This window comes from Cricetulus griseus, chromosome 3 (assembly GCF_003668045.3).
Source record: "Cricetulus griseus strain 17A/GY chromosome 3, alternate assembly CriGri-PICRH-1.0, whole genome shotgun sequence".
In the NCBI taxonomy this organism is placed as follows: domain Eukaryota; kingdom Metazoa; phylum Chordata; class Mammalia; order Rodentia; family Cricetidae; genus Cricetulus; species Cricetulus griseus.
Genome location: NC_048596.1, coordinates 279,690,540 through 279,703,353, shown reverse-complemented (window position 1 = coordinate 279,703,353; position 12,814 = coordinate 279,690,540). Strand labels below are relative to the sequence as shown.

Genomic DNA, 12,814 nt, shown 5'->3' with positions numbered 1-12,814 from the left:
ACCTGCCAAAATTGAGAGAGAGAAAGAGAGAGAGAGAGAGAGAGAGAGAGAGACAGAGACAGAGACAGAGACAGAGACAGAGACAGAGACAGAGACAGCAGAGATAGAGACAGTGTGACCATGTTTGACAGTGCTCCATGGGGTGTGCTGGTAGAAGTAGTGAAGTAGGAATCCTTCCTTTCCAGGGTGCTCTGGGACCTGGTTTTAGGTGTTGCCCTTGAAGTTCAAAATCAGCAACGCTGCTTTTTGGCCCTGACAATACCGTTTCAACGACTTTCTCTCCTGAATACTTGAAAGTCAACCTTAGTTACTTGCACATAGGAACCTTGCCTGAGATAGTGAAGGATGGGACCCCCTTTCCTGTCTGGTAAAAAGCAGAGCACAAGCTGCCTTCTAAGAGGATCCCCAAGAGCTGCTGTCTGAGGTGGTTTGAATGAGCAGTGTCCCCCAGGCTCAGGCTCTTGAGCACCTGGTCCTTGGCTGATGGCACTATTTGGGGAAGTTGTGGAACCTTCAAGAGGTGCAGTGTTGTAGGAGGAAGTACATCACTGGGGGAGGGCTCTGAATTTGCTCTGTCTGTCTGTCTGTCTGTCTGTCTGTCTGTCTGTCTGTCTGTCTTTGTCTGGCTCTCTGTGTCTCTTTGTCTGTCTTCCTCTCTACCTCTGTCTCTCTCCTTCCTGCCTGTGGGTAGAGAGGTGACCTCTCGGGTTCTTTCCCCTTCCCTGCCTTGATGGTCTGTCATCTCTCTGGAGCTTTAAGGCCAAATAACATCTTCATTAAGTTGCTTTCTGTCATGGTGTTTTATTACTAAACATGGTGCCTTTTGGTGCTCCCAGAGTTCAGTTGTCCCCTCTCTGTACAATCAGCACCATGTGTGATCAAATTTTACCATCAGTCAGAGCCTGGGCCAGGGGATTCCAAGTAACAATAATATGTGGGGGGAAAAGATACAGATTGTCTCTATTGTATGTCTCAATTTTGTAAAATAAAGATTGTCACTGGCAATAGCCTTCAAAGTGTGCATAAATAAAAGCCACAGAAAGGTATTAAATGTTGAATACTCCAGTGGAAATTCCAGTGATTTTAATTTTCTTTCCTGCAGCTCTCCAGAGCCATGGGAACACTACTGAGTACTTGACTAACAGGAGCCATGAGAACGAAGTTCTTCATTATTTTAAGCCACTAAGACGTGGAATAGTTTATTATGTAGCTGCAGATAATAGGTAATGGTGTTTGTGGCTGGTCTGTTGCAGTAGGGCAGGAGGGAATTGTCCACAACAAGAACAGAAAGTGAAACCCAGGGAAAAATTTACTCATTGAAGAGAAGAGGAAACTGTGGTAATTTGAATGCATTTGGCCCCATGATCTCTTAGGGAGTGGCACTATTAGGACGTGTGGTTTTGTTGGAGTAGGTATGGCCTTGTTGGAGGAAATGTGTCACTGGCTTTGAGGTTTCCTATGCTCAGGATACTGCCCAGTGAGTCAGTTGACTTCCTGTTGCCTCTGAGTCAAGATGTAGGACTCTCAGCGCTCCATGTCTACCATCCTCACCACGATGATAATGGACTGAACCTCTGAAACTGTAAGTGAGCCCTCTCAATTAAATGTTTTCATTTACAAGGGATGCCATGGTCATGGTGTCTCGTCACAGCAATAAAAACCCTAACTAAGGCAAGAATGAGAAAAGTCGTGAGCCAGAAGAAGGGCAGGAGGAAGGAAGGAAGGAAGGAAGGAAGGAAGGAGGGAGGGAGGGAGGGAGAGTGAGAGAAGGAAGGAGGAGAGCTAGGGAGAAGGGGAATAGAAACAAGACAGAACAAGAGAGGGAGGGAGGAGAGAGAGAAGAAGGAGAGCTAAAAGCCAGGGTCATCTTGGCAAGGAAAAAAATTTCTTTCCTTGAGATGGAAATAAGAGATGGGGATAAGACAACCAGAGTCCAGGATAAGCTGGAAGGTGACTGGAGTTATCACCGTCTCAGCAAGCAGGAGTAAGGGATCATCTACAGGGACTGAGGGGCTTGGAGTAAGGGGGTCTGATTTATGAGCTGACTCTTACTTAGTGTTTATTTTGTGACAGGCATTGTGTTAAGAACTTTCAATATCTAGTCTCATTTAAATGTTTTACCAGTTTTATGAGACAGTTGCCTTTATTCTCTTTAATTAATTGATTAATTAACTTATTTATTTACTGAGTCAGAGTTTCACTATATAGCCATGGCTGGCCTGGAACTGGCTAAGTAGACCAAGCTGGTCTTGATCTCACAGAGATCTACCTGCCTCTGCCTCCTGAGTGCTGGGATTAATCTCTAGGCTTATGTTCTGAATTTTATGGTTGGAGAAGCAGGTGCCACTGTGAGTTAAGGAGGTAAATGGATTTCCTTAGATACCATAGGACAAACCCCTAGCTGTAGGCAAAGTTTTTTGTTGGGACTGACAGCTTCTAAATAACCACATGGAAACTTATTATTAATTATAAATGCTTAGCCAATAGCTTAGGCTTGTTACTAATTATGTTAGTAATTAGTAACTTATGTTACTAAGTAATTAGTAACATAAGTAATTTCAACTTATGTTAACCTATCTTTCTTATCTATGCTCGACAATGTGGTGTTCTTTTTTCAGCATGGTAGGTTCATCTCCTGCTTCCTCTCTATCTGGCTGGCAAACCTGTGACTCCTCCCTTCTTCTTCCCAGAGTCCTCTCAGTTTGTCTATCCTGCCTAACCTCTTCCTGCTTAGCTATTGGCAAGTCAGCCCTTTTATTAAACCAATCAGAAGGTGCCTTGGCAAAGACAAATCTTCACAGTGTACAAAAAGATTATTCCACAACTCCCCACGCTCTTTGCAGGGTTTTCTCAAGAGCAAGTGTTGTAAGAAATTTAAAGAGTGAGTCAGCCTCAGATGAGTCAAACGGAAGAGGGAAATACAGGACGCTGAGTCTTCTCAACTTCCACTCCCCAAATAGATGCAAAAATCGACTGCATTTGCTGTTTAAATTGCTTTTTAATAAGCACTAGCCAGATGTGTCAAAAAATACTTAGAGGGAAGACAGCATTTCGAACAGTGAAATGCAACCAGACTTTGGACAACATGAAAACGTGATGCACATACCTTTCAGTTTCTTTTCTGGGAAGGCACAGGCAGGCAGGCAGCTTGTGGGTGGCTTGAATGTGCAGCCTTTGTTTTCATCTCAAGCTGTGCTTTAAAGTAACAAAGGAGGGCTGGAGAGCCGCCACAGCCCAGTGGTGCAGAGCATGACCTTGCCTTGCAGAGGGCTGGAGTTTCATCCCTGGCACTCACATCAGGCTGCTCACAACCACCTGCAAGTCCAGCTTCAGGGCATCTGACACCTCAGGACTCCCTGGGCACCTGCTCCTATGTGCCAACATCCCCTTCCCTAATTATAAAGAAAAATTTAAACTGTCAGAGTTGCTACTTGCTCTTGGGCTGGAAAGTGGATTACTACTCTCTGGAGACAAAGTGGATAAGATAATACTGGGGAAGCTTGTTTCTAGGGCTGAGGTCACTGTGATGACTGAAATATGGTGTGTCAGCTGGGACTTCAGGAGGCCTGGGCATTGGCCGCAGGGCTCCATCAGTGGAAATAATTCATGTTTAAGAAAATATCAGGATACAGAAACAAATGCAGCAATTTAAAATCAGAAGCAAAAGGAAACATAACCACAAAAAAAAGGGGAATGAGGGGGTTAGAGACGGCTCAGTGGTTAAGAGCACTGACTACTCTTGCAGAGGACCTGGGTTCAATTTCCAGCACCCAAGTAAGTGGTGGCTCACAATGGTCCTTAACTCCAGTTCTAAGGGATCAGATTCCATCTTCTGACCTTTAGGGACACCAGGCAAAAACATGGTGTATACACACACATGCAGGCAAAATACACACATAAAATAAATAAATGTAAAAACAAAGAATTGCTGGTAGAGGAAGCAAGGGCAAGGCGTTCCTGCTGTGGGTGTGTCCTGCCTCAGCTCTCAAGTCTGCATTTCCCCATTGTACACCAACGTGACACACCGATGTTAATCCCAAACAAATGACTGGATTTTGAAGCGAAAAATCCCACTCAATCATTAACTAGTCTGTCCATGAGTCAGAGGATCATCCAAGTCCTCAAAATTAGAACATCAAGCCTCCAAACTGAACCACTATGAGAATTTTATGCCGCTTGACCCAGTAACTATAATTCTGAAAACCTACTGAGACAATGAAAACCTCTAATTGAAAATCTTATGCAAAAATTCAGCATAAGACTGAGGGAAAGCCGAAGCACACCTTCCAGCTGCACCTGTGCCTGCTGTCAAGAGTCCTGTAGCCAAGCACGTACCCCATTAGCTTGGTGTAGGTAACCCTCCATGTGGGTGATGATGGCAATGGAGATACCACCAAGTGTCACAGACTGGCAGAAGTCTTCTCTTAGACCCATAAAGTCTCTGTTGGGAGATTCTCTCTGGAGCAGTCAGAAGGTTGGTGAGCATGTGCAGACCTCTACTGCCTCCCCTCTTTACTCCTGGGTGTAGCCTGCTTCTGTATTCATAGCTTCCCCTAAGCTGTACTTGGGGCAGCTGGTTAGAGACAGACTCTGGTTACCATACTTGGCTGCTTGCAAAAAAAACTCATCACTTCAGTATTAGGTGGGAGCTCTGTGTGTTGGGCAAAATGGGCTTGGTGTGGTGACTTACACAAGGATGTTTATTACGTTTTTATAAGGGTTGAAGAAGATGTTAGCCAAGTGTGGTTGTACAGGCCTGCAACCTCACACTAGGGAGGCTGATGCAAGAAAACCAGAACAATTGAGGAAAACATTGTTTTGTTGCAGAAGAAAATAAGACCATTCAAATCATATTTAATGGTGTGGCATGCACCTGTAATCTCAGCATTTGGGATGTGGAGGTGCGCACATGGGTTCAAACAAAAATGAAAACAAAGTAAAGAAAAAAAATGTGTTGAAAAATTTGGGGGTCCTGAAAAAAAATAATATATGGAAAAAGAGACAGATTGTCTGTATTTTATGCCCCAGCTTCATAAAATAATGATTGTCATTGGTAACAGCACTGGGTGTATGCATAAATAAAAATGTTACAGGGTATTAAGTGTTGTATACTCAGGTGGAAATTCCATCTATTTTAATTTTCTTCCCGGTTGTTCTCCCAGTTTCTTGCTGCGATCACAAAAACCTTGATTTTCAGTAAAGCTTTTCCAAGATGGGGCATTCACTTCTGCACTTGGTAGGATTCCAACCCGAGTAGAACATCAGCCTCCTAAGTTGTCTCTAAAATTGCTCCAAATGAGATGGAGGGGTCAGGAGAGTGGCTCACTGAAGTGCTTGTGCAGGAGGACCTGAGTTCAGTATCTGGCACCCATGGAAAAGCTGGGCCGGTGGTCCCAGCCCTGCCGAGAACGCCAGCCAGCTTAGCTACATGGTGGGCTCTTCATCAAGGGTGAGATCTTGTATAAGAACATTAGGAGCAAGGAGATTAAAGAAGATGGCTGACACTGACATCTGGCCTTCATATTCAATTCATGTGCACACAAAATACATAACATATTCTAAAACTAAGATTTAGATTCCTAAAACATTTAAACTTTGGTTAGGATCGTTTGAATGAATGCCAAGACTAGACAGTAAGAATGGAGTCCAGTGAATTAGTTTCCAGGATTTTAGAGTCAACTTGACACTCTGGTGAAACACATTTGAGATTCTGTAGGTTGGTTAGGGACTGAGGCTCTTCAATTCTTTTTTTTTTATATTTATTTACTTTATATATCTACACATAGAGCCTACATGTCAGAAGAGGAGAGTATCAGACCTCATTATAGACGGTTGTGAGCCACCATGTAGTTGCTGGGAATTGAATTCAGGACCTCTGGAAGGATAGCCAGTGTTCTTAACCAATGAGCCATTGCCATTTCTCCAGCCCAAGGCTCTGCAATTCTGACAAGCTCTCTGGGGTTAAGATGCTGTGGCTCATGGAACACACTTGGAGTGACAGTGAAGACTCCCTCTCTGAGCACACAGTGAGGCATTCTCCTTTACAGTGTGAGAGACTGAAGGCAAGTGGGGCTAGCTAAGCCAGGAATGTGTGTTGTGTCTAAAAGTCCCTCTCTGGGGGGAAATGCTGGGACTACAGAGTCACTAGGAGTCTTAATAAATGACATTATGGAGCATTTACACAAACATGGGTATAGAAAATATATATATATATATATATATATATATATATATATATATATGCTTTATTGATGGGGGAGGTCCTTCTGTGTATGTCTCTCTTATTGGTTAATGAATAAAACACTGTTGGCCAATAGGGAAGCAAGATAGGTGGGGCTAGGAGAGAAGGAGGATTCTGGGAAATGTAATAGGGAATCACCATGCCATCCCAGGAGGAGAGGGAGAACGCATGAGTTTAGCGTTCTTGGTAAGATAAGACCTTGAGAAAAAAATACATATAGTTATGGATTAATACTTAAGATAGAGTTAGCCAATAGAAGCCCTGGGCATTGGCCAACAGTATTGTAACTAATAGAGACTCTGTATGTTATTTTGGGGGCTGAAGTGGCAACAGGACTCAGGCAGGAATCCTGCAACACTTTATAAAATGTGTGTATTTTTGATGAACTTTTTTTTATTTTTTAGGATTTCATGTTTTCCAGGTTAGCCTGGAACTTACTACACAGCTGAAGATATCCTTAAATTCCTGGTTCTCCTGGCTCTATTTCCTGAGTGCTGTGACTTCAGGCATGCACCAACACACCTAGTTTATGTGGTCCCAGGGTGAAACTCAGGGCTCTGCGTGTGCTAGTTAAGTACTCTGCCAATGGGGCTGCCTCCCAGCTCAACTGGTGTGTGCTGTCCAGGACGCTCTTAAGCATTGTGCGGCATCCTTCTTGATGGGGCTGTGTCAGTGATCAAAAGAACAAGCCACAGTTCTTTCTTCTCCCTTTTCACACAATCTCTGCTCTCTGTATGTGTGCTCAGTAATAAGAGAAGCCAGGGCCCCTGTAGGTCCCAGGAAATGCTCTGTCAAATCTAAAAGTAGACAAGAGCCCATTGTCTCATTGCAAAAGCAAATCCTATATACTAACCCAGCAAAAAGCCAACTAGCTTTTAACAAGATTCCTTAGGTTTTTTTTTTTTTTTTTAATCCTAGTGCATGGCATTTTTCATCTTAAAGTGAATTAAGCAAGAACCAAAAGAGCTTTTTTCTTTCTTTCTTTTTTTTTTTTTTTTTTTGAAGGGTCCATAAATCTTGTGATGTGAGCTCATGGACTTTAAGCAGCCTCAAGAACTTTGAAGAATGAAATATTTAGCAAGGAGACAAGTGACTGCTGTTATGGAAACGGATATTACCCACCCAGCAGTGGTGTGTTCTAAGTGCTTGACATTCCAATCTTAAAACCCAAGAAGTGGGTCTGTGAGGTGGCTCCACAGGTGGAGATGCATTGCAGGCCTGGAGACCTAGGCTGGATGGATTCTCGTGACCCAGGTAAAGGTGAAGGAAAACATGGACATAGCAGAGCTGTGCTGTGACCTTGCGTGCCCTCACACGCACCTGCCCCATGCACATGCACTCACACACGCAATAATGATAAGTAATATTAAAAGTGAACAAATAAAAACCAACAACTGTTGCCAGAGGCTGGATGGGACTGGGGGGATGACTGCTGATACCGTAGGTTTCCAGGGTGAGATGTTCTGAAGTTAAAAAAATGGCCATAATTGCATAGCCTAGCATACTAGATAATCTTACAGTTTAAAATGGAACCACAACAAGCCCCACCTCAGGGGCATCCTCCGGGTTAACCAGTTCTACAGTGTGCACGCTGTCGGTATGGCTGACTTCTGTGACAACAGGAGGAAAATCATGACCAAAGTAAAATTGCAAGACCCATTAAAAGCATAGCCAGGAGTCCTTTACAGAACAGGGCTAATGTACAATGCCAGCTGCTAACTGGAATATGAACTTTGGTCAACTCTGACCTTTGACTTCAAGGGTCTGGATTCATTCAAGACCGCCTCCAGGCCCATAGTCACTATGTATGGCTCCATTTGTGGGCACTTCCTTTCTCTTCATGCCTCTCTCTCTCTCTCTCTCTCTCTCTCTCTCTCTCTCTCTCTCTCTCTCTTTTTTTTTTTGGTTTTTTGAGACTGGGTTTCTCTGAGTAGCTTTGGAGCCTATCCTGGCACTCACTCTGGAGACCAGGCTGGCCTCGAACTCACAGAGATCCGTCTGCCTCTGCCTCCCGAGTGCTGGGATTAAAGGCGTGCACCACCAACGCCCGGCATGCCTCTCTTTCTTACCCCTCATGGTGCCCATTCCCTTTTAAGTTTCAGTAGTCAATACTGACGTCCACTTCTGCCTCCCAAACTGCCACTCCTATAATTTCAGAGTTTGAATTGATTGGAATTTCTATTCCTTGGTACTTATTGTCGTAATAGAGTCTAGACACTCAGAGATATGAAGCACTTGCTGTATGTTAGCTTGTGGGATATGCTTTGGGGTTTTTGCTTCTTGAAGTGATTATGATCAGCGAAAACATCCAAGAGTAGGACCCGGGAGTTTATTTAATTTTTACTAATTCAGATATTTGGCAACATGTTTAGCATATTTTTAAAAAGATCTATTTTTATTCACATGTGTGTATGCAGGGACTGGAGAAATGGCTTCGTGGTTAAGAGTAGGCACTGCTCTTGCAGGTGACTGGAATTTGGTTCCCAGTACAGGGTGGGCACCTCACAACCGTTTATAACTCTAGACCTTCTGTTGGCTTCCACAGGCACCCCCCCACACACACACAAGGCATACACACATACTCAGAGATATATACATATATACATGTAAATAAAATTAATCTTTTTTAAAGATCCTGAAAGCAAACCAGCTCATCATTGCAGACACTGCATCTCAGTCGCTAATGAGCCTGTGGTCTAGCCCTAGCCTCTTATTTTTATTTCCTCAGCATCCCTCTTCCCCCGCTACGTGCCTTTCCTTATGGTGCTATTTTGAGACAACATGCCTTCCTTGCTGTGAAGATTGCCTGCACAGAAACAGTGTGCCCTTCATGCAGAGTAGCTCCCATAAGAATATGCAAATAGCAATGAACTGTGCTTGCTCTAAGTGTGACCTTCAAGTGTGGCCTTAGTCTGCTCTCAGCTGAAAACCTGCACTTTCCTGGGCATCTTATAAACAAGACGAAATTATTTGGTTACAGTAAAAGCATGTCTTTACTCTCTCATGACCTATGGGTGCACCCTTTGATCTCATTTGCCACCCCACCCCAATTTCCTCAGCACCCCAAGAGAGATCTAACTTGAGAAGCCACTAGAAATCATGTACGGGGCCACTGTAAAGACAAACTTGGCTCCTTCTTGAGAAGTGCACATACATACCTGGGTTCTTCTCTTAAAAACGTTTACACTTAGTGTGTGTGTGTGTGTGTGTTTACGTGCGCACGTGCACATACGAGCTCAGGTTTGATGCATGTGAGTTCAGGCATGCTCGTGCCAGGACAAGCATGTGGCAACCAGAGGACCAGTGGAGTCAGTTTTCTCCTCCGGCCATGTGGGCCCTGGAACTGAACCCAGGTGGTTTGTCTTGACAGCAAGTGCCTTTACTTGCTAGGCCATCATACCGGCTTCTCTTCCTCTTTCCTTTCCTCCTCTTCTTCCTTTTCCTCTTCCTCCTTCTCTTTCTCTCGCTCCCCTTTTTGAGACATGCTCACTCTCTCATGGAGCCCAGGCTGACCTGAGGCTTGCTGTGCAGTGGGGGATGACCTTGAGTGCTTGCTTCCCCCACCTCTTTCTCCCTAGCCCTGGGGCTGTGAGGCAGTTTCCACTATGCCCACGGTTAAGTTTTGCAATGCTGTGAAGGGCCAGTCAAGTTCCTAGTCTCTTTGTGGACTGTGACTCTTGCATTAAAAGAGCTTCGATTCAGAAATTGTTATTTTTTTAAGGCTAAACTTAACAGGGATGAAGTTATAAAATCCTAGTCTTTATAAACATACGAGTTAATAGTCACCTCATAAAGGATCAAATTCTATGATATGCTCAGATTTAGCTGTTCACATGTTTTCAAAATTAAGCCCAAAACAAGTAATTAGAAACAAGCAATATTTGCCTAGTTTGTTTAGATATACTTAACAGATAATGCTCCTCAAACACTTCAGAGATCTGGGAATATGGCATTTAATATGTTTAGTAAAAAAGCTTTTTATGATAGAGACATGTCAACTCCAGGCAGGATTCCGTCTCCTCCAAAGATGGATGGGTGCAGAAGAAACTCCACCTGCTGCTTGTTTTAAATGTGACAAAGTTAGCCACAGGGCAGAAAAAAGCTACCTGTTAGTATTCAGCTGTCCCTACTGGCCTGTCCTTGGGGTTCTGACAGGATTCGCCCTCAGCTGCAGCCACTAAGAGCACCACCTGTGCACATTCACTATGTTCTCTTTTAAAGGAACCTGCCCACCTCCCATCCTTCTCTCTCTCTCTCTTTCTCTCCTTCTCCCTGTCTGTTCCTGTCTCCTCTCTCCTCCTCTTTCATCCCTCCTCTCTCCTGCTGCTCCTGTCTCTGGAGGCAGCTTCCCCCTTCCCTTTCCCCTTTTTATGATCCCTCACCCTCCCCGCAAAAAAAAAAAAAAAAAAAAAAAAAAAAAAAAAAAAACCATCTTTCTCTCAAACACTGATTTTCTTAAATTACAATGCTCCCTTTCACCCCAACTGCTGCCAAGAACCTGTCCAGACTGTGGACATGCAGGACACTGGGGAGTTGATTACCCAGGTTTGCCTGGACAAGGTAGGCTGGCCCTCTTAAGTTCCTACACCACAGGAAATTCGGTCAGATCTTCTGGGCCTGGCCGCTAAAGACTGATGCCACCCTGGGACCTCTGTCCCCAAGGACCATGGAGGGACCTGGGGTAGCTGTCCAGGTAGCCAATAAGTACCTGTCATTTTTAATAGGTTCCAAAGCTGCCTGATCCGCATTCCTGCTTACTCAGGTGAAATTTATCCTTCTCAGATCTGATGGTATATGACAGCTAGGCTAGTGATAACTCCTCTAGTTTAAGGGCTTCTTCCCCCCAAGGCTACAACCACCTTGTAGTTAGTTCATTAGTTAAGTTTCTTGTTAAAACTACAAACATGTTTGCCTTGTTCTCAGGCTTCGTAATAAAGGACTGACAGGTTTTAGCTGTAACTTTCCACTAAAGAAACACAGAAAATGATTTAAGGTGTGTGAATGCAACTTGTAAAGGTATAAGTAAATAATTTAAGGTGTATAAAGACATTTCTTACTCCTGTGTTCTTTGTATGCTATTGTTACATCGGGGCTTCAGGGGTTCAGAGTTTTAGCACTGATAAATGAAGATCGTAATAAAGCAATAGAACACTGACCATGTACTGTTCAGTCACAAGCTCAAGATTTTAAGTTTCCTTTGGTTGTTCTCTAAGAATAGACATAAATGTGCCTTTCATAGGACTGAAATCAGGCTCTCTAGACATAGGAAAAATGTTCATGCCTTTTAACTCAAAGCCACAGACTTTGCTATGACACCAAGGTGTAAATCTGTTCCAGCTGTTTTACAGACACCTGGGAATGAGTGCTGTTACTGTATCAGTGAGTCTGGCCTGGCGGAAACTAATATCAAGTCGCTCTGCAAATTGTCTGAAGACTTCACCAATATGACCAGGGCATCTCTCGGTTCCATCTTCCTGGCAATCTTCACTGTTCCCAAGGCTAGTCCCACTCATAGAGCTTGTGGTAATCTATTTTTTTCTCTTAGCACCTTGCCTTCTCTGCTTTCTCCAGGAACAGATTCCTGAGGTCTTTAGCATGGTTGACTGAATGCTTCTTCACCCATACCTCCCTCTGAGCATGAGCCCACAGACCCCTGACTTCCTCTTCCCTAGGGGCCTGTGCCAACAGGAAATAGCCAGATTTGAAACAGCATACCCAAAAAGATGAGGATGTTCTGTTGGAACCTCCAGCCCCCCCCCCCCCCGCATGATCCAGAAAGCCCCATTGCCCCATTCTTATCTTTCTCTCCAAACCCTGCCCAGAGTCTCCAAACAAAGGGAAGACACCAAAGTGCCCACTCCCATTCTTGCTGCTACAGCAACTTCCTCCCCTGAAATCATCAGCCACCCAAGACCCCACTTAAAGCACTCAGGTTTTGACTGTAGTTGGGCACAAACTCAGCTCATGGTGGACACATCATCACACCCCTTGCCTATATATTATATAATCTCCCTGCTTTAGCTCTGGCTTGTGGCTCCTATGACCACCATGTCTGTCACCAGAGAAATCACCTGGGAGTTGCTTTGCTTAAATAAACCTGTTGTTGTACTTTTTCAATTTGGCTTGATTTGGTTTACTGCACCAGCAGAGAACCTATTATCGGGGGCAGAAAACCTATTACTCACAACAACTTTCTTATTATTAATACTTACTCTTAAATCTACAATAAAATCGTGTGTGTGTGTGTGTGTGTGTGTGTGTGTGTGTGTGTGTGTGTGGTGCCAATGCACGTACAAGTGCAAGTGTGCTCTTCCAGTGCATCAGGATCCTGTCCTCAACTGCTCACCACTTTATCCCTGAGACAGGGTCTCGTGCTAAACTCAGAGATGGCATTTTGTCTATGCTGGCTGGCCAGTGAGTCCCCAGAGAGCCTCCTGTCTCTACTCCCCCAGTGCTGATATTGCAGTCATGTGTTGCTATGCTCTACTTTTTTTGTGGGTGTTGGAGATCAAAACTCAAGGCCTCATATTTTTGCTTTTGTTTTTTTTGAGACAGCATTTCTTTGTGTATGAT

The 12,814-nt window shown here is 44.0% G+C and overlaps 1 long non-coding RNA gene across 1 annotated transcript; it reads left to right on the top strand.

Moving 5' to 3' along the window:
- Positions 1 to 1,431: 1,431 nt before the first annotated feature.
- Positions 1,432 to 12,358, top strand: LOC100752107. The gene is made up of 3 exons (XR_003484177.2): positions 1,432 to 1,582; positions 7,247 to 7,495; positions 11,579 to 12,358. It is a non-coding gene; the product is annotated as an uncharacterized LOC100752107 (long non-coding RNA).
- Positions 12,359 to 12,814: the final 456 nt, after the last annotated feature.